The sequence below is a fragment of the Argopecten irradians genome, chromosome 12, assembly GCF_041381155.1.
Source record: "Argopecten irradians isolate NY chromosome 12, Ai_NY, whole genome shotgun sequence".
In the NCBI taxonomy this organism is placed as follows: Eukaryota; Metazoa; Mollusca; class Bivalvia; order Pectinida; family Pectinidae; genus Argopecten; species Argopecten irradians.
Genome location: NC_091145.1, coordinates 24592695 through 24613965, shown reverse-complemented (window position 1 = coordinate 24613965; position 21271 = coordinate 24592695). Strand labels below are relative to the sequence as shown.

Below are 21271 nucleotides of genomic sequence, written 5' to 3'. Positions count from 1 at the left end.
GAACATCTTAACCAATTGATCACTGTGACCCCCAAAAACAGGATGGGGTGGGTCCAGGATGGTATGGGGCAGGATGGGAAGGGGGTGGGACAGGATGGGGTGGGGACAGGATGGGTGGGGACAGGATGGGATGGGGACAGGATGAAATGGGGCAGGATGGGATGGGGACAGGATGGGGTTGGGCCAGGATGAGGTGGGGACAGGATGGGTGGGAACATATAAATTGGAACAGGATGGGGTGGGTCCAGGATGGTATGGGGCCAGGATGGGGTGGGGACAGGATGGGATGGGGACAGGATGGGGTGGGGACAGGATGAGATGGGGACAGGATGGGGTGGGGACAGGATGGAATGGGGACAGGATGGGTGGGACAGGATGGGATGGGGACAGGATGGGGGGGACAGGATGGGGTGGGGACAGGATGAGGTGGGGACAGGATGGGGTGGGGACAGGATGGGTGGGGACAGGATGGGTGGGGACAGGATGAGGTGGGGACAGGATGGGATGGGGACAGGATGGGGTTGGGACAGGATGAGGTGGGGACAGGAACGGATGAGATGGGGACAGGATGAGATGGGGACAGGATGGGATGGGGACAGGATGGGTGGGGACAGGATGGGATGGGGACAGGATGGGGGACAGGATGGGATGGGGACAGGATGGGATGGGGACAGGATGGGATGGGGACAGGATGAGGATGGGGACAGGATGAGGTGGGGACAGGATGAGATGGGGACAGGATGAGGTGGGGACAGGATGGGATGGGGACAGGATGAGGGTGGGGACAGGATGAGATGGGGACAGGATGGGGTTGGGACAGGATGGGATGGGGACAGGATGGGGTGGGGACAGGATGAGGTGGGGACAGGATGAGATGGGGACAGGATGGGGTGGGGACAGGATGGGGTGGGGACAGGATGGGTGGGGCAGGATGGGGTGGGGACAGGATGAGGTGGGGACAGGATGAGGTGGGGACAGGATGAGGTGGGGACAGGATGAGATGGGGACAGGATGGGGTGGGGACAGGATGAGATGGGGACAGGATGGGATTGGGACAGGATGGGATGGGGCAGGATGAGATGGGGACAGGATGAGGGTGGGGACAGGATGAGATGGGGACAGGATGGGTGGGGACAGGATGAGGTGGGGACAGGATGATGGGGACAGGATGGGATGGGGACAGGATGGGGTGGGGACAGGATGGGATGGGGACAGGGGGGATGGATGGGTGGGGACAGGATGAGATGGGGACAGGATGGGTGGGGACAGGATGGGGACAGGATGGGATGGGGACAGGATGAGATGGGGACAGGATGAGGTGGGGACAGGATGGGGTGGGGACAGGATGGATGGGGACAGGATGAGATGGGGACAGGATGAGATGGGGACAGGATGGGTGGGGACAGGATGAGATGGGGACAGGATGGGATGGGGACAGGATGAGGTGGGGACAGGATGGGGTGGGGACAGGATGGGATGGGGACAGGATGAGATGGGGACAGGATGGGATGGGGGACAGGATGGGTGGGGACAGGATGGGGTTGGGACAGGATGGGATGGGGACAGGATGGGGTGGGGACAGGATGAGATGGGGACAGGATGAGGTGGGGACAGGATGAGATGGGGACAGGATGAGGTGGGGACAGGATGGGGTTGGGACAGGATGGGATGGGGGACAGGATGGGATGGGGACAGGATGAGGTGGGGACAGGATGAGATGGGGACAGGATGGGATGGGGACAGGATGAGATGGGGACAGGATGGGTTGGGAGGATGGGGGGGACAGGATGAGGTGGGGACAGGATGGGGTGGGGACAGGATGGGGTGGGGACAGGATGAGATGGGGACAGGATGGGGTTGGGACAGGATGGGATGGGGACAGGATGGGGTGGGGACAGGATGAGTGGGGACAGGATGGGATGGGGACAGGATGGGGTGGGGACAGGATGGGATGGGGGACAGGATGGGGTGGGGACAGGATGGGATGGGACAGGATGAGGATGGGGACAGGATGGAGATGGGGACAGGATGAGATGGGGACAGGATGGGATGGGGACAGGATGAGGTGGGGACAGGATGAGATGGGGACAGGATGGGGGGGGACAGGATGAGATGGGGACAGGATGGGATGGGGACAGGATGAAGTGGGGACAGGATGGGGTGGGACAGGATGGGGTGGGGACAGGATGATGGGGAGATGAGATGGGGACAGGATGAGATGGGGACAGGATGAGATGGGGACAGGATGGGGGTGGGGACAGGATGGGATGGGGACAGGATGAGGTGGGGACAGGATGAGGGGGGACAGGATGGGGTGGGGACAGGATGGGATTGGGCCAGGATGAGGTGGGGACAGGATGGGTGGGGACAGGATGAGATGGGGACGGTGGGGGGGACAGGATGGGATGGGGACAGGATGGGTGGGGACAGGATGAGATGGGGACAGGATGGGTGGGGACAGGATGGGGTGGGGAAGGATGAGTGGGGACAGGATGGGATGGGGACAGGATGAGATGGGGACAGGATGAGGATGGGGACAGGATGAGATGGGGACAGGATGAGATGGGGACAGGATGAGGTGGGGACAGGATGGGGTGGGGGACAGGATGGGGTTGGGCCAGGATGAGGTGGGGACAGGATGGGTGGGGACAGGATGAGATGGGGACAGGATGGGGTGGGCCCAGGATGAGGGGGGACAGGATGGGTGGGGACAGGATGAGATGGGGACAGGATGGGGTGGGGACAGGATGAGATGGGGACAGGATGGGATGGGGACAGGATGGGATGGGGACAGGATGGGATGGGGGACAGGATGAGGTGGGGACAGGATGAGGTGGGGACAGGATGGGGAATGGGGACAGGATGGGGTTGGGCAGGATGGGGTGGGGACAGGATGGGATGGGGACAGGATGAGATGGGGACAGGACGGGGGTGGGGACAGGATGAAATGGGGACAGATAGGGTTGGAGATAGAATTGTGTGGGAACAGGATGGGTGGGGCCAGGATGGGGTGGGGACAGGATGGGGTGGGGACCAGGATGGGGGGGGGACAGGATGGGGTGGGGATAGGATGGGGGTGGGGACATGATGAGGTGGGGCCTGGATGAGGTGGGGACAGGATGGGTGGGGACATATAAATTGGAACAGGATTGGGTGGGGTCCAGGATGGTATGGGGCCAGGATGGGGTGGGGACAGGATGGGATGGGGACAGGATGAGATGGGGACAGGACGGGGTGGGGACAGGATGAAATGGGGACAGATAGGGTTGGAGATAGAATTGTGTGGGGCAGGATGGGGTGGGGACAGGATGGGGTGGGTCCAGGATGGGGTGGGGACAGGATGGGGACAGGATGGGGTGGGACAGGATGGGGTGGGGACATGATGAGGTGGGGCCTGAGATGAGGTGGGGGACAGGATGGGTGGGGACAGGATATAAATTGGGGACAGGATTGGGTGGGTCCAGGATGGTATGGGGACAGGATGGGGTGGGGGACAGGATGGGATGGGGACAGGATGAGATGGGGACAGGACAGGATGGGGTGGGGACAGGATGAAATGGGGACAGATATAGGGTTGGAGATAGAATTGTGTGGGAACAGGATGGGTGGGGCCAGGATGGGGTGGGGACAGGATGGGGTGGGGCCAGGATGGGGTGGGGACAGGATGGGGTGGGGACAGGATAGGGTGGAGACAGGATTGTGTGGGAACAGGATGGGGTCGGGACAGGATGGGGTGGGGCCAGGATGGTGTGGGAACAGGATGGGGTCGGGACAGGATGGGATGGGAACAGAATGGAGTAGGGACAGGATGGGGTGGGGACAGGAAGGGGTTGGAGACAGGAGGGGCTGGGAATAGAAGGGGTTGAGGCAGGAGGGGATGGGACAGAATTGGTCAACACTATATACCTCTACATTTCAAAGGTGGTAGCATAAAGGGGAACAAAGTTGACAAAAGCTATTGGCAATGATAGACATAATGGATCACACTTGGTAGCGTGATCTCTCTGATCCATCTTTCTGCGTCTGTACCTGCAACTGTGTAACCTGGGCATATGTTGGCTGCACCCAGAAATACTTCCCAATAGAACAGTTTGACTGTAAAAACAGCCCTAATCGGTAATAGCTACCATACATCAATCACTCTAGGCCAAAAAAGTATAAATTATGGAGAGAGAGAGTTTGGAGCTATGTGTAACTACTGGTGTAAATTGGGCTAAAACCGATTTCCCTGTGACTTACAGCACCACCTGTAAACTTGTTAATGGTTTCGCTGCTGTAAAAAAAATTACAGCTAATTAAATAACCTGTCAGAAATCTTGTCTTTAACATGGCTGAGGACCACTAAAGTCCAACACGATCTCTCTTCTGTCATAATAAAACTTGGTCAATTATAGCAATGGGTAGGAGTCGTAATATCATCTCTCTATAACTTCATAAACTTTGACATTTCAAGATTCAAATTAAATGTTCAACATTTTTTTTTAGATCATTACAAATACAATTCATGTCAGTCAGTCTGTCAATCTTGTATCCAGGTACACTGCACCTACCACAGCTCTGACAGGGGAGTTAACTCTCAAATCTGTCGTAACTTTTTTCTGTGGCGGAGAAGACCTGCCCTTAATTACTGCTGTCTAGTGTCCATTTTACCTGTACCAGCTGGTTGATGACGATTGGCATTGATAATGTCATCATACTTATATCATTATGGCAAAGTCTGTACCAAAGATGCTTTTCACTTTTTTTGTACTGATGGTATGTTTTTTAAGTAAATATAATGAGTGACATTTTGAACAGTCATTTTCCTTTTTGCACTCAAAAAACCCCAACCTTTCCTTTTTGTACTCAATGGCAGATATTTTCATCTTTGTAATTATGGTTACATTCCCATTTTTGTATTCAATAACCAATTTTCCCATTTTCATAATAAATGACATTTTTTCACAATTTCTTCTAATTTCTACTTATTAAGACCACATTCTTACAGTACATCCCAAAAATGACCAATTCCAACATAATCAAACCTGTATATAAAGACCACTTTTCCCTTGCCCCTTCAGTTGTCTTTATAGTCAGGTTTAGCTGTATAAGGATGTCACTTTTTTAATTCTCTTTTGTTTCAACAGTATGCCAGACTGACATATCAGAAAATCTTTTCTTGAAAAAATCTTTCAAAATTCTAAAAGTAGTCTGATAGCACACACCATAACGTCTCACTATAACCAGAGAATTAAGGACCAGAATGATATCCTTTAAAAGTTTAGATTGGTGTTCCTGTAATATCTCTCACCCTTGTCAGTACTAGAGCACTTAGCCTAATCATCAGGGATTACAACAAATATTGTCAATAAGGCTCGCTGATGAGGTGCGAGGCATGGGGTAGTGTCCACATCTCACCAACAGTACACCCATATCATTCCCTCAATTCAACCCTGATCAATCCTATTTATACAGGCCTCAAAATTAGCATAGGTTTGATGGAGTTTCATCGATAGTGTAAACCGTTCTAATGAGTAATTAGGGTGGAGAGATATAGGACCGGACATATCCTTACCTTGTTACAGTAATTGGGGGAATGGGAGCAGAGTGATGATATAGTCAGGATGTTTCATCATATACCATTATCTAATGACGATGAGAAGGAGGAACAATATAGGCCTAACAATTCTATATATCATTTTCATTACATTATGAACATGTAAAAGTTATGGCTTAACATCTTGACAGGTTCCTGGAACAGTTCTGCAGAAAACACAGGTAAGTTCTGAAGAACACATGGAGAAGTTCTATAAAACACAAGGACAAGTTCTGTAGAACACCTGGACAAGTTCTATAGAACACCTGGACAAGTTCTGTAGAACTCATAGACAAGTTCTATAGAACACATGGAAAGTTCTGTAGAACACCTGTAAAAGGTCATTTAATTGTGTTAGAATGGGGAAGTACGAGTTATGAGGAAGTTCTGAGGAAAACCTGGACAAATCAGTAGAACACCTGGACAGTTTCTGAAGAACACATGGACAAGTTCTGTAGAAAAGCTGGACAAGTTCTGTAGAAAAGCTGGAAAAGTTCTGTAGACAAGAGGCCCATGGGCCTTAACGGTCATCTGACTCATTGCATAAAACAACAAAGTCACAGTATAAAGTGATATAAACAATACAAGGAACTCCTTAGTTGAATATGTAAGTTTCTGAAATAGGTAAATGTCATTTGTTGAACAAACCTGGTAGCCCTTCATCCATATATGGTTGTAACCCATTCAAGGATTGATATAAGGAGGAGTCAGATTTTAAAGCCAAACTTCAGCAAAGCTTCTATTTTGGACATCCGCCGTACTATCCCCATGGGTCTTAGCTCGGTCCTATATAAAATATGATTGTCCTCACCTAAAGTTCCTCCTTCTGAATCAATTAAAACCCTTATAGACCAATTTTCCTTGAGATCGAAGACTGAAACCTGAAAACAGGAAGTGGGCCAGCGGCCATCTTGGAATACCAAAATCTTTAAGAAAATGTTTGCATGTTGTTCGGCATCAATTTAAACCCCTATAGACCAATTTTCATTGAGATCGGAGACCGAAACCTGAAAACAGGAAGTGGGCCAGCTAAAATTAAGAAAATTTGCCCTTTTGGGGCCCCACCCCTCAGCCCCAGGGGTCGGACCAGACTCATTTATATAAAATATGATTGTCCTTCCCCAATGATGTTTCAAACCAAAATGGATGAAATTCATCAAAGGATGATGGAGGTGTAGGATTTAACAGCTTAAAATAAGAAAATTTCCCCTTTTGGGGCCCCGCATCTCTGCCCCTAGGGGTCAAACTTATCTCATTTATATAAAATATGATTGTCGTTCCCCAAAGATATTTTACACCAAATATAGATGAAAACCATTCAAGGATGAAGGAGGAGTAGGATTTTAAATCTAAAATTAAGAAAATTTGCCCTTTTGGGGCCCCACCTCTCAGCCCATAGGGGTCGGACCAGGCTCATTTATGTAAAATATAATTGTCCTTCCCCAAATTGTTTCACACCAAATATTGATGTAATCCATTCAAGGATGAAGGAGGAGTAGGATTTTAAATCTGAAATTAAGAAAATATGCTCTTTTGGGGCCCCACCCATCAGCCTCTAGGGGTCAGACCAGGCTCATTTATATGAAATATGATTGTCCGTCCCCAATGATGTTTCACACCAAATATAGATGAAATCCATTCAAGGATGAAGGAGGAGTAGGATTTTAAAGCTTAAATCAAGAAAATTTGCCCTTTTTTGGGCCCCATCCCTCAGCTCCTAGAGGTCAGACCAGGCTCATTTATATAAAATATGATTGTCCTTCCCCAATGATGTTTCACACCAAATATGGATGAAATCCATCTAAGGATGAAAGAGGAATAGGATTTTAAAGCTTAAATCAAGAAAATTTGCCCTTTTTTGGGCCCCATCCCTCAGCTCCTAGAGGTCAGACCAGGCTCATTTATATAAAATATGATTGTCCTTCCCCAATGATGTTTCACACCAAATATCGATGAAATCCGTCAAAGGATGAAAGAGAAATAGGATTTTAAAGCTTAAATTAAGAAAATTTGCCCTTTTGGAGCCCCACCTCTTAGCCCCTAGGGGTCGGACAAGGCTCATTTATATAAGATATGATTGTCCTTCCCCAATGATGTTTCACACCAAATATGGATGTAATCCGCTCAAGGGTTAAGGAGGAGTAGGCTTTTGTATAAATAGTCTTACGCACGGCGCATGGCGCACGATGACGGACGAAACACGATGACAATAGGTCATCCTGACCTTCGGTCAAATGACCTAAAAAGCTGGACAAGTTCTGTAGAACACACAGGTAAGTTCTGTAAAATACATGGACAATTTCTGAAGAACACATGGACAAGTTCTGTAGAACACCTCGACAAGTTCTGTAGAAAAGCTGGACGAATTCTGTAGAACACTTGTATAAGGTCATTTAATTGTGTTAGATTGGGGAATGTATGAGTTATGAGGAAGTTCTGAGGAAAACCTGGACAAGTTCTGTAGAAGACATGGACAAGGTCTGTAGAACATGTGGACAAGTTCTACAGAACACATGGACATGTTCTGAAGAACACATGGACAAGTTCTATAGAACACTTGGACAAGTTCTGTAGAACACCTAGATAAGTTCTGTGAAACCCGTGTAAAAGGTTATCTAATTGTGTTAGAAATGGGGAATATATGAGTTAAGTTCGAACACTTTGAGAAGCTCTGTATAATACCTGAGTAGTTTCAATAGAACACTTTGAGGAGCTAGAACTTTGAGGAGCTCTGATGAATTGTAGAATATCTGGGTAAGTTCTGTGGAACACCTCGGGAAGCTCTGTAGAATACTTGAGAATGTTCTGCCAAACACACGACGACAGTTCCCATTCATCTGGACACAGAATTGGCGGCGTCTACAATAAAAAAAAGTGTTTTACTTTATAGAAAAATTTTGCTTATATATCTTACTAAAAGGCTTCTCCTTTGTGAAGTGTATAAATAGAATTATTGAACTCTTTTATAGTTTACTATGAAAGATTGCAATAAAAATTCCTTTTTATCCTGGTCATTTACTGGATGATCAAACGAAAGTGTTTGAGTATATATACCCTATGGATCAAAGATATTTTTACCATATTGATGCTTTACCACCAAGTAAATATCTGGATCCAATTCGGCCATTTTCCGTATTATCAGGATTGGCCAATGTATCTAGGCACTGACCCCAGTTACAATGCCTACAGAAGTGATAGGGGTGAGCCTAGCTGTAATAATGAAACTTACTACACAATATTAGGAGCGCTGGCTCAAACCATGACAGACAAGACAACATTAATCTGACTGCTGATCACATTCTAAACGACTTAGGAACAAATCATATAGTAGACAATGTATCAAAAGAAAATGTGTTCATCCATCATAAAAAGTCAGCCTTCATCTTTGTGTATAAGCCATCTATAGACGATAATAGTTTGTGCATATCTCACATTCTTGGCCTGACTCTCAGATCAATGAGCCAGCCAAACTTAGACATCCTTATAGATTTGTTATTGGCACAGAAATGGGTCTTTATATATAGCTAAAGGCTTGAATCTTCCTTTAACCATATTGAACATATATTGGAAGGCTACTTGTAGTCATATTGACCACAAGCTAAATATCCTTTTAGCCATACTGACCACAGCCAAAATCTTCCTTTAGCAATATTGACCACAGTCAAAATCTCCCTTCAGCCATATTGACCACTGTAGCCTAAGTCTTTCTTTAGCCACATTCACAACATTCTCCCTTAAGCCAATTGTTGACCACAGCCAAAATCTTCCTTCAACAATACTGACCACAGTCAAAATCTCCCTTCAGCCATATTGACCACAGCCAAAGTCTTTCTTCAGCCATATTCACAACATTATCCCTTCAGCCAATGGTTAACCACAGCCAAAATCTTCCTTCAACAATACTGACCACAGTACCACAGCCAAAGTCTCTCTTTAGCCATATTTATTGCAGTTAACTCCCTTTAGCCATACTGACCACAGCCAAAGTCTCCCTTAAGCCATATTGACCAAAAGTCAAAATCTCCCTTTAGCCATTTTGCCCACACCCAAAATCTCCCTTTAAAATTAAATGCCAGACTGACCACACCCAAAATCTCCCTTTAAAATTAAATGCCAGACTGACCACAGCCCAAAGCTTCCTCTGTATCAACCTACAGTCAAAACCGATCAAATTTTCATTCAAATAAAAACATGGAAGACTACATGGACATTTAAAAAATTGTTTTTAAATATTTTACACAAAATTTAAAAATTATGATATGATTAAACAATTTTTTTTGGTTTTATAACAATTTAAGAAAGAATAAAAGATTCTTTTCTTAGAATCAAGGAAATGGGTACCAGCAATTAAGATCGTCTACCAACAAAAGTGTTAACATCATCCAAATCTGACCACGACCTCCTCCATCGCCCACATTCTGACCAAAATTAGACGGCCCTTCCGGACTGGCACTGTTACAGTACACAAGACTGCTTGTAATGAAGCTATGAATCAAAATAATGGTCTATAGTGACCCAATAACAAACGGTTTTGACCTGAAAGCAAACAGAGCTGACCAGTCAGAGGTCACATTCAAAGTGATGCAGAGGCTGCTGGTGATGCCATCAATGTCTGTTAGCGTTGTCACGGCGCCCCATTGTTAGTGTCACCACATGTCACCGCACCACCGATGATCTAGTTACATCTACCGCTATTTATATAAAGTTGTTTGGTCTTCATTTCCTCACAACACCAATATAACGACATTTATTACAATAAATCAGTCATAAGACCTCGTTAAAATAATTAGATTTCCCTGGAGAGCTTTATTTAGAACGGTAACGGTTTAAGTTCCAGTAGCAGGGACAAATGTTTTCATTGCTATAAAGTTACTATTATTATTGTCCACTGCTAATATACTTGGTATTTAGATACAGTGTTATATAGCTGTATAGTTCTTGCATGGTTATCATATCTTAGTCCCTGCATGTTCACTTCAAGGTTTTGATTTTTAAAGCGCTGTTTAAGTTATGGTTTTGATATTTAATCCGCTGTTCATTTCATGGCTTTGGTATTTTAGTTGCTGTTTAAGTTATGGTTTTGATATTTTAGCTGCTGTTTAGTTCATGGTTTTGATATTTCAGTCGCTGTTTTGTTCATGGTTTTGATATTTTTATTGATGTTCAATTTATAATTTTGGATATTTCAGTCGCTGTTGTTTAGTTCATGGTTTTGATATTTTTGTTGCTGTTCAGTTTATGATTTTGATATTTCAGTCCCTGTTTAATTCATGGTTTTGATATTTTTGTTGCTGTTCAGTTAATGATTTTGATATTTCAGCCCCTGTTTAGTTCATGGTTTTGATATTTTTGTTGCTGTTTAATTCATGGTTTTGATATTTCAGTCCCTGTTTAATTCATGGTTTTGATATTTCAGCCACTGTTATGTTCATGGTTCTGGTATTTTGAGTCTGCTTTGTACACCAGAAATAACTGATACCACAGTCACAGCTGAGTGAGCTTATAGTTTACAAATATATCATTTACTAACGAGTGCACTGGTTTATCAATCAAGCCGAGGCACTGTACTGGAAGGCTTACTGCTCCCACTAAATACCTGGGTTACTGGCAGACAGCAAACAGTTGTCACGGTTCTGATCCCTCGCCTTACACTGATAACATTACCTGATTACAAACAGGATGAGTGACATTTCACTCTACTTACCTGCTAATGCTATTAATACCATCCTCTAATATCCTAAGATCATCCATGTTCCCCCCTCCCCCACCATCTAATATCATCAATGTTCCCCCTCCTCTACCATCTAATACCATCCAACATTCCCCTCTCCCCCCACCATCCCCCATAATATCATCCAACATTCCCCCCCTCCCCCACCATCTAATGTCATCCAACATTCCCCACTCCCCCACCATCTAATGTCATCCAACATTCCCCTCTCCCCCCCACCATCTAATATCATCCAACATTCCCATCTCCCCCACCATTCTAATATCATCCCAACATTCCCCCTCTCCCCCACCATCTAATGTCATCCAACATTCCCCTCTCCCCCACCATCTAATATCATCCAACATTCCCCCCCCCCCCCACCATCTAATGTCCATCCAACATTCCCCTCTCCCCACCATCTAATATCATCCAACATTCCCCTCTCCCCCCCACCATCTAATGTCATCCCAACATTCCCTCACCTCCCACCATCTAAATACACATCCAACATCTCCCCCCTCCCCCCGACCATCTAATATCATCCAACATTCCCCCCTCCCCCACCATCTAATATCATCCCAACATTCCCCCTCCCCCATCGAGCTAATGTCTCCAACCCTTCCCCCTCCCCCACCATCTAAATTCATCCAACATTCCCTCCCCCCTCCCCCACCATCTAATATCATCCAACATTCCCCCCTCCCCCCACCATCTAATAATCATCCAACATTCCCCCCCCCTCCCCCACCATCTAATGTCATCCAACATTCCCCCTCCCCCACCATCTAATGTCATCCAACCATTCCCCTGCTCCCCCACCATCTAATGTCATCCAACATTCCCCCCTCCCCCCACCATCTAATATCATCCAACATTCCCCCCCTCCCCCACCATCTAATATCCAACGTTCCAACCATCCAACATTTCCCTCTCCCCCACCATCTAATGTCATCCAACATTCCCCCCTCCCCCACCATCTAATATCATCCAACATTCATCCTCCCCCCTCACCCCCACCATCTAATATTCATCCAACCATTCCCCTCTCATCCCACCATCTAATATCATCCAACAGTTCCCTCCTCCCCAACCCATCTAATATCATCCAACATTCCCCTCTCCCCCCCACCATCTAACATTATCCAACGATTCCCCCCACTCCCCCACGATCTAATATCATCCAACATGTCCCCCCCTCCCCCACACATCTAAATCATCCAAACATTCCCCTCTCCCCACCATCTATATCATCCAACATCCTCCCCCTCCCCCACCATCTAATGTCATCCAACATTCCCTCACCTCCTCCCCACCATCCATTAATATGTCATCCAACATTCCCCCCTCCCCCACCATCTAATGTCATCCACCACATTCCCCCCTTTCCCCCCACCATCTAATATCATCCAACATTCCCCCACTCCCCCACTCCCATCTAATATTCATCCAACCATTCCCCTCTCTCCCCCCACCATCTAATATCCATCCAACATTCCCCAGCTCCCCCCACCACTAACATCTAATATCATCCCAACTAACATTCCCCTCTCCCCCACCATATAATGTCAGCCAACATTCCCCTCCATCACCCCCACCATCTAATGGTCATCCAACATCCCCCCTCCCCCAGATCCATCTAATGTCATCCAACATTCCCCCTCTCCCCCCACCATCTAATGTCATCCAACATTCCCCCCCTCCCCCCCACCATCTAATGTCATCCAACATTCCCCTCTCCCCCCCACCATCTAATATCATCCAACATTCCCCTCTACCCCCCCACCATCTAATATCATCCAAACATTCCCCCTCTCTCCCCCACCATCTAATACCATCCAACATTCCCCCCTCCCCCACCATCTAATATCATCCAACATTCCCCGTCCTCGTCTCCCCACCATCCTAATGTCATCCAACATTCCCCTCTCCCCCCCAACCATCTAATATCAATCCAACGTTCCCCTCTCTCCCCCCCACCATCTAATATCATCCAACATTCCCCTCTCCCCCCACCATCTAATATCATCCAACATTCCCCTATCCTCCCCCACCATCTAATATCCATCCAACATTCCCCTCTCCCCCCACCATCTAATTATCATCCAACATTCCCCCCTCCTCTCCCCACCATCTAATATCATCCAAAGATTCCCCCCTCCCCCCCACCATCTAATATCATCCAACGTTCCCCCCTCCCCCCACAATCTAATATTATCCAACATTCCCCCTCTCCCCCCCACCATCTAATATACCATCCAACGTTCCCCTCTCCCCCCCACCATCTAATACCATCCAACATTCCCCACGTCCCCCACCATCTAATATCATCCAACATTCCCCTCTCCCCCACCATCTAATATCATCCAACATTCCCCTCTCCCCCACCATCTAATATCATCCAACATTCCCCTCTCCCCCCACCATCTAATACCATCCAACATTCCCCTCTCCCCCACCATCTAATATCATCCAACATTCCCCTCTCCCCCACCATCTAATATCATCCAACATTCCCCTCTCCCCCACCATCTAATACCATCCAACATTCCCCTCTCCCCCACCATCTAATATCATCCAACATTCCCCTCTCCCCCCACCATCTAATGTCATCCAACATTCCCCTCTCCCCCACCATCTAATACCATCCAACATTCCCCTCTCCCCCCACCATCTAATACCATCCAACATTCCCCTCTCCCCCCCACCATCTAATACCATCCAACATTCCCCTCTCCCCCCACCATCTAATATCATCCAACATTCCTCCCTCTCCCCCACCATCTAATACCATCCAACATTCCCCTCTCCCCCCACCATCTAATATCATCCAACATTCCCCCTCGCACCCCCCACCATCTAATACCATCCAACATTCCCCTCTCCCCCACCATCTAATACCATCCAACATTCCCCCCTCCCCCCACCATCTAATACCATCCAACATTCCCCTCTCTCCCCCCCCACCATCTAACATTCCATCCAACATTCCCCTCCCTCCCCCCACCATCTAATACCATCCAACATTCCCCTCTCCCCCCACCATCTAATACCATCCAACATTCCCCTCTCCCCCCACCATCTAATACCATCACAACATTCCCCTCTCCCCCCACCATCTAATATCATCCAACATTCCCCTCCTCCCCCACCATCTAATGTATCCACACCAACATTCCCCTCTCCCCCCCACCATCTAATATCCATCCAACATTCCCCTCTCTCCCCCACCATCTAATACCATCCAACATTCCCCCTCTCCCCCCTACCATCTAATATCATCCAACATTCCCCTCTCTCCCACCACTATCCCTCACGTTCCCCCCCCCCACCCATCTAAATACCGTGGTGCATCCAACATTCCCCTCTCCCCCACCATCTAATAATCATCCAACATTCCCCTCTCCCCCCACCATCTAATTCATCCAACATTCCCCTCTCCCCCCGCACCATCTAATACCATCCAACATTCCCCTCTCCCCCCACCGACCATCCTAATATCATCCAACATTCCCCTCTCCCCCCACCATCTAATATCATCCAACATTCCCCTCTCCCCCCACCATCTAATATCCATCCAACATTCCCCTCTCCCCCACCCTAATACCACCATCTAATACCATCCAACATTCCCCTCTCCCCCCACCATCCTATTACCATCCAACATTCCCCCTCTCCCCCACCATCTAATACCATCCAACATTCCCCTCTCCCCCCACCATCTAAATACCATCCAACATTCCCCTCTCCCCCCACCATCTAATACCATCCAACATTCCCTCTCCCCCCACCATCTAATATCATCCAACATTCCCCTCTTCCCCCCACCATCTAATATCATCCAACATTCCCCTCCTCCCCCACCATCTAATACCATCCAACATTCCCCTCTCCTCCACCATCTAATATCCACCCAACATTCCCCCCTCTGCCCATCTAATATCATCCAACATTCCCCTCTCCCCCACCCATCTAATACCATCCAACATTCCCACTCTCCCCCCACCATCTAATATCATCCAACATTCCCCTCTCCCCCCACCATCTAATATCATCCAACATTCCCCTCATCCCCCACCATCTAATGTCATCCAACGTTCCCCCCTCCCCAACCATCTAATATCATCCAACATTCCCCTCTCCCCCCACCATCTAATATCATCCAACATTCCCCTCTCCCCCCACCCATCTAATACCATCCAATACATCCACATTCCCCTCTCCCCCCACCATCTAATACCATCCAACATTCCCCCCCTCCCCCCCACCATCTAATACATCCAACATTCCCCCTCTCCCCCACCATCTAATTATCATCCAACATTCCCCCTCTCCCCCCCCCACCATCTAATACCATCCAACATTCCCCTCGTCCCCCCACCATCTAATACCATCCAACATTCCCCTCTCCCCCACCATCCTAATACCATCCAACATTCCCCTCTCCCCCCACCATCTAATACCATCCAAACATTCCCCTCTCCCCCACCATCTAATACCATCCCAACATTCCCCTCTCCCCCACCATAAATCTAATACCATCCAACATTCCCCTCTCCCCCACCATCTAATATCATCCAACATGTCCCCCTCTCCCCCCACCATCTAATACCATCCAACATTCCCCTCTCCCCCCACCAAGCTAAATATCCATCCAACATTCCCCTCCTCCCTCCCCCACCATCTAATATCATCCAACATTCCCCTCTCCCCCACCATCTAATATCATCCAACAATCCCCCCTCCCCCCCACCATCTAATACCATCCAACTTCCCTCTCCCCCCACCATCTAATATCATCCAACATTCCCCTCTCCCCCCACCATCTAATACCATCCAACATTCCCCCTCTCCCCCCCACCATCTAATATCATCCAACATTCCCCTCTCTCCCCCACCATCTAATACATCCAACATTTTCCCCTCTCCCCCCCCACCATCTAATACCATCCAACATTCCCCCTCTCCCCCCCATCCCATCTAATACCATCCAACATTCCCCTCTCCCTCCCCCATCATCTAATATCATCCAACATTCCCCTCTCCCCCCAACCATCTAATGTCACCATCCAACAATTCCCCTCTCCCCCACCATCTAATATCATCCAACATTCCCCTCTCCCCCCACCATCTAATATCATCCAACATTCCCCTCTCCCCTCACCAATCTAATGCCATCGATCCATCCCCCCACCATCTAATATCCACCATCCGAAATCCCTCACCATCTAATACCGATTCCAACATTCCCCTCTCCCCCCACCATCTATATATGTCATCCAACATTCCCCTCTCCCCCACCATCTAATATACCATCCAACATTCCCCTCTCACCCCCACCATGGCTAAATATCATCCAACATTCCCCTACTGGGCCCGGGGGGGGGCGCGGGGCGGGACCATCTAATACCATCCAACATTCCCCTCTCCCCCCACCATCTAATAATTCCCCTCATCCAAACGCATTCCCCATATCCCCTCTCCCTCACCACCATCTAATATCATCCCAACATTCCCCTCTCCCCCCACCATCTAATATCATCCACCATCATTCCCCTCTCCCCACCATCCCAAAAAAATATCCCATCCATCCAACATTCCCTCCCCCCACCATCTAATATCATCCAACATTCCCCCTCCTCCCTCCCCCACCATCTAATTGCATCCCATCCAACATTCCCCTCTATCCCCCACCATCTAATATCATCCAACATTCCCCTCGTCTTCCCCCACCATCTAATGTCATCCAACATGCCCCACCCGTCCCCCAACCCATCTAATGTCATCCAACGTTCCCCCTCCCCCCACCCATCAAATTACCAACCAACATTTCCCTCTCCACCTCACCATCTAATATCATCCAACGATCCCCCCCTCCCCCACCATTCTTAATATCAACTAACTTTCCCCCCCCTCCCTCCCCCGCCCCCACCATCTAATATCAATCCAACGTTCCCCCTCTCTCCCCACCCATCTAATGTCAATCCCAACGATCCCTCCCTCCTCCACCAAACCATCTAATAATCATCAAGATCGTTTCCCCCTCCATCTAATACCCCCACCATTCTAACATTATCATTCCAACATTCCCCTCTCCACTCCCACGATCTAATATCATCCAAATGTCCTCCTCTCCTCCCCACTATTTTATAATCATCTAACATTCCCCCTACATTCCCCAAGCCATCTAATATCATCCAACATTCCCCTCTCCCCCACCATCTAATATCATCCAACATTCCCCTCTCCCCCACCATCTAATATCATCCAACATTCCCCTCTCCCCCCTCCCACCATCTAATATCATCCAACATTCCCCTCCCCCACCATCTAATGTCCATCCAACATTCCCTATCCCCCTCACCATCAATATCATCCAACATTCCCCTCCCCCATCTAATACCATCCAACATTCCCCTCTCCCCCCACCATCTAATCCCCCCCCACCATCTAATATATTGTCATCCAACATTCCCCTCTCCCCCCACCATCTAAATACCATCCAACATTCCCCCTCTCCCCCCCATCTAATATCATCCATCCAACATTCCCCTCTTCCCCCCCCACCATCTAATACCATCCAACATTCCCCTCTCCCCCCACCATCTAATATCATCCAACATTCCCCTCTCCCCCCACCCCATCTAATACCATCCAACATTCCCCCTCTCCCCCCCCCACCATCTAATATCATCCAACATTTCCCTCTCTCCCCCACACCATCTAATACCATCCAACATTCCCTCCTCCCCCCCACCATCTAATATCCATCCAACATTCCCCTCTCCCCCCACACAATCTAATACCATCCAACATTCCCCTCTCCCCCCGTTTGTTGGGTTACCATCTAATTACCATCCAACATTCCCCTCTCCCCTCTCCCGCCCAAACATTCCCCCTCTCCCTCCCCCCCCACCAATATGACATCCAACATTCCCTCTCCCCCACCATCTAATACCATCCAACATTCCCCTCTCCCCCCACCATCTAATATCATTCCAACATTCCCCCCTCCCCCCCCCTCTTCAAATATCATATCCAAATTCCATTCTCCTAATCATCTAATACCATCCAACATTCCCCCCTCCCCCAACCACCTGAATATCATCCAAAATATCCCTCTCCCCCCACCATCTAATAACATCCAACATCTCCCTCTCCCCCACCAATCTAATACCATCCAACATTCCCCTCTCTCCCCCACCATCTAATATCATCCAACATGTCCCCTTCCCCCCCTTCTCCCATCTCCCGACCCCCACCATCTAATACCATCCAACACATTCCCCTCTCCCCCCACCATCTAATTACCATCCAACATTCCCCTCTCCCCCACATGCACCATCTAACATACTCATCCTACAATCCAACATTCCTCTCCCCCCACCATATCAAATATCATCCAACATCCCCTCTCCCCCCACCATCTAATACCATCCAAAACATTCCCCTCTCCCCCAACCATCATAATAAACCAGCCAACATTCCCCTCTCCCCCCATCTAATACCATCCAACATTCCCCTCTCCCCCCTCACCATCTAATACCATCCAACATTACCCCTCTGAACCCCACCTACAATACCATCCAACATTCCCCCTCTCCCCCTACCATCTAATACCATCCAACATTCCCCTCTCCCCCCCCCACCATCTAATACCATCCAACATTCCCCTCTCTACCCCCCCCACCATCTAATACCATCCAACAATCCCACCTCTCCCCCACCATCTAATACCATCCAACATTCCCCTCTTCCCCCCACCATCTAATACCATCCAACATTCCCCTATCCCCCACCATCTAATACCATCCCCATTCCCCTCTCACCCCCACCATCTCATATCATCACCAATGTCCTCCCTCCCCCCACCATCTAATACCAATCCAACATTCCCTTCCCCCATCTCTAATACCATCCAACATTCCCCTCTCCCCCCACCATCTAATCCAATCCAACGTTCCCCCTCTCCCCCCACCATCTATTTCATCCATCCAAACATTCCCCTCTCCCCCACCATCTAATACCATCATTCCCACTCTCACCAAATACCAGTCAAACTCTTTCCCCTCTCCCCCACCATCTAATATCATCCAACATTCCCTCTCCGTCCCCCACCATCTATATGTCATCCAACATTCCCTCTCTCCCCCCACCATCTAATACACATCCAACATTCCCCTCTCCCCCCACCATCTATTGTCATCAAACATTCCCCCTCTATTCCCCCCACCATCTAATACCATCCAACATTCCCCTCTCACCCCCTCAACATCTAATACCATCCAACATTCCCCTCTCCCCCCACCATCTAATATACCATCCATCATCCCATCTCCCCCACCATCTAATACCATCCAACATTCCCCCTCTCCCCCCATCTAATAACCATCCAACATTCCCTCTCCCCCCACCATCAATACCATCCTTTCATTCCCTCTCCCCCTCCATCTAATACCATCCACATTCCCCTCTCCCCCCCACCTTCTAATACCATCCAACATTACCCTCTCCCACCCCACCATCTAATATCATCCAACATTCCCTCTCCTCCCCCCTACCCATCTAATATACCATCAATACATTCCCCTCTCCCCCCCCCACATTAATAACCATCCAACATTACCCCTCTCCCCCCACCATCTAATACCTATCCAAACATTCCCCCTCTCCCCCACCATCTAATTACCCATCCATACATTCCCCATCTCCCCCCCAACCATCTAAATACCATCCAACATTCCCATCTCCCCCCACCATCTAATACCATCCAACATTCCCCTCTCCCCCCCCCATCTAATAACCATCCAACATTCCCCCACCCCACCCCCCCCACCATCTAATCTCTAGTATCAACCATTCCCCTCTCACCTCCCCCCACCATCTATCATCATTCCTCTCTTCCCCTCCATCTAATACCATCCATCATTCATCCCAACATTCCCCTCATTCCCCCCCACAACATCTAATACCATCCAAACATTCCCCTCCCCCCCCATTATGTATCCTTCGTTCCCCCCTCTCCCAACCATCTAAATCTCCAATATTCCCCTCTCCCCCTACCATTTATACCCAACATTCCCCCCCTCCACTCCACCATCTAATACCATCCAACATTCCCCTCTCTCCCCCACCATCTAATACCATCCAACTTTCCCCTCTCCCCCCCACCATCTAATACCATCCAACATTCCCCCTCTCCCCCACCATCTATACCATCCAACAATCCTCTCCCCCCAAATACCATCCAACGTTCCCCTCCCCCCACCATCTAAATATCATTCCAAACATTCCCCTTCAATCCCCCACCTCTAAAGACCATCTAACATGCCCCCCTACCATCCTAACATTGCCCTCTCCCCCCTCCCCCACCATCTTATATCATCCCACATTCCCTCCTCGCCCCCCCCCTCCACCACCATCTTACATCATCATGTTACTACTGCTATTGGTGGGTACATCATCAGTGTTACTACTGACTGATTGGTGGTGCATCATCAGTGTTACTACTGACTGATTGGTGGTACATCATCAGTGTTACTAACGTGACTGATTGGTGTACATCATCAGTGTTATACTGACTGATTGTGGTACATCATCAGTGTTACTACTGACTGATTGGTGGTACATCATCAGTGTTACTACTGACTGATTGGTGGTACAATCATCAGTGTTACTACTGACTGATTGGTGGTACATCATCATCTACTGAGATTAGTGGGTACATCATCAGTTTACTACTGACTGATTGTGGTACATCATCAGTGTTACTACTGACTGATTGGTGGTACATCATCAGTGTTACTACTGACTGATTGGTGGTACATCATCAGTGTTACTACTGACTGATTGGTGGTACATCATCAGTGTTACTACTGACTGATTGGTGGTACATCATCAGTGTTACTACTGACTGATTGGTGGTACATCATCAGTGTTACTACTGACTGATTGGTGGTACATCATCAGTGTTACTACTGACTGAT

General features: G+C 48.2%; 1 protein-coding gene and 2 long non-coding RNA genes across 5 annotated transcripts in view; all 3 read right to left on the bottom strand.

The window, feature by feature from the left end:
• LOC138336418 (uncharacterized) overlaps positions 1-8290 on the bottom strand; it is a 63589-nt gene extending 55299 nt beyond the window's left edge. Inside the window, exon 1 of the long non-coding RNA XR_011210423.1 lies at positions 8258-8290. This is a non-coding gene — a long non-coding RNA (uncharacterized lncRNA). The remainder of the gene's footprint in view (positions 1-8257) is intronic.
• LOC138336414 (protein MON2 homolog) overlaps positions 1-21271 on the bottom strand; it is a 576914-nt gene that overhangs the window by 99984 nt on the left and 455659 nt on the right. The gene's annotated exons all lie outside the window — the stretch shown is intronic.
• LOC138336419 (uncharacterized) overlaps positions 8300-21271 on the bottom strand; it is a 76551-nt gene continuing 63579 nt past the window's right edge. The window contains exon 3 of the long non-coding RNA XR_011210424.1: positions 8300-8434. This is a non-coding gene — a long non-coding RNA (uncharacterized lncRNA). The remainder of the gene's footprint in view (positions 8435-21271) is intronic.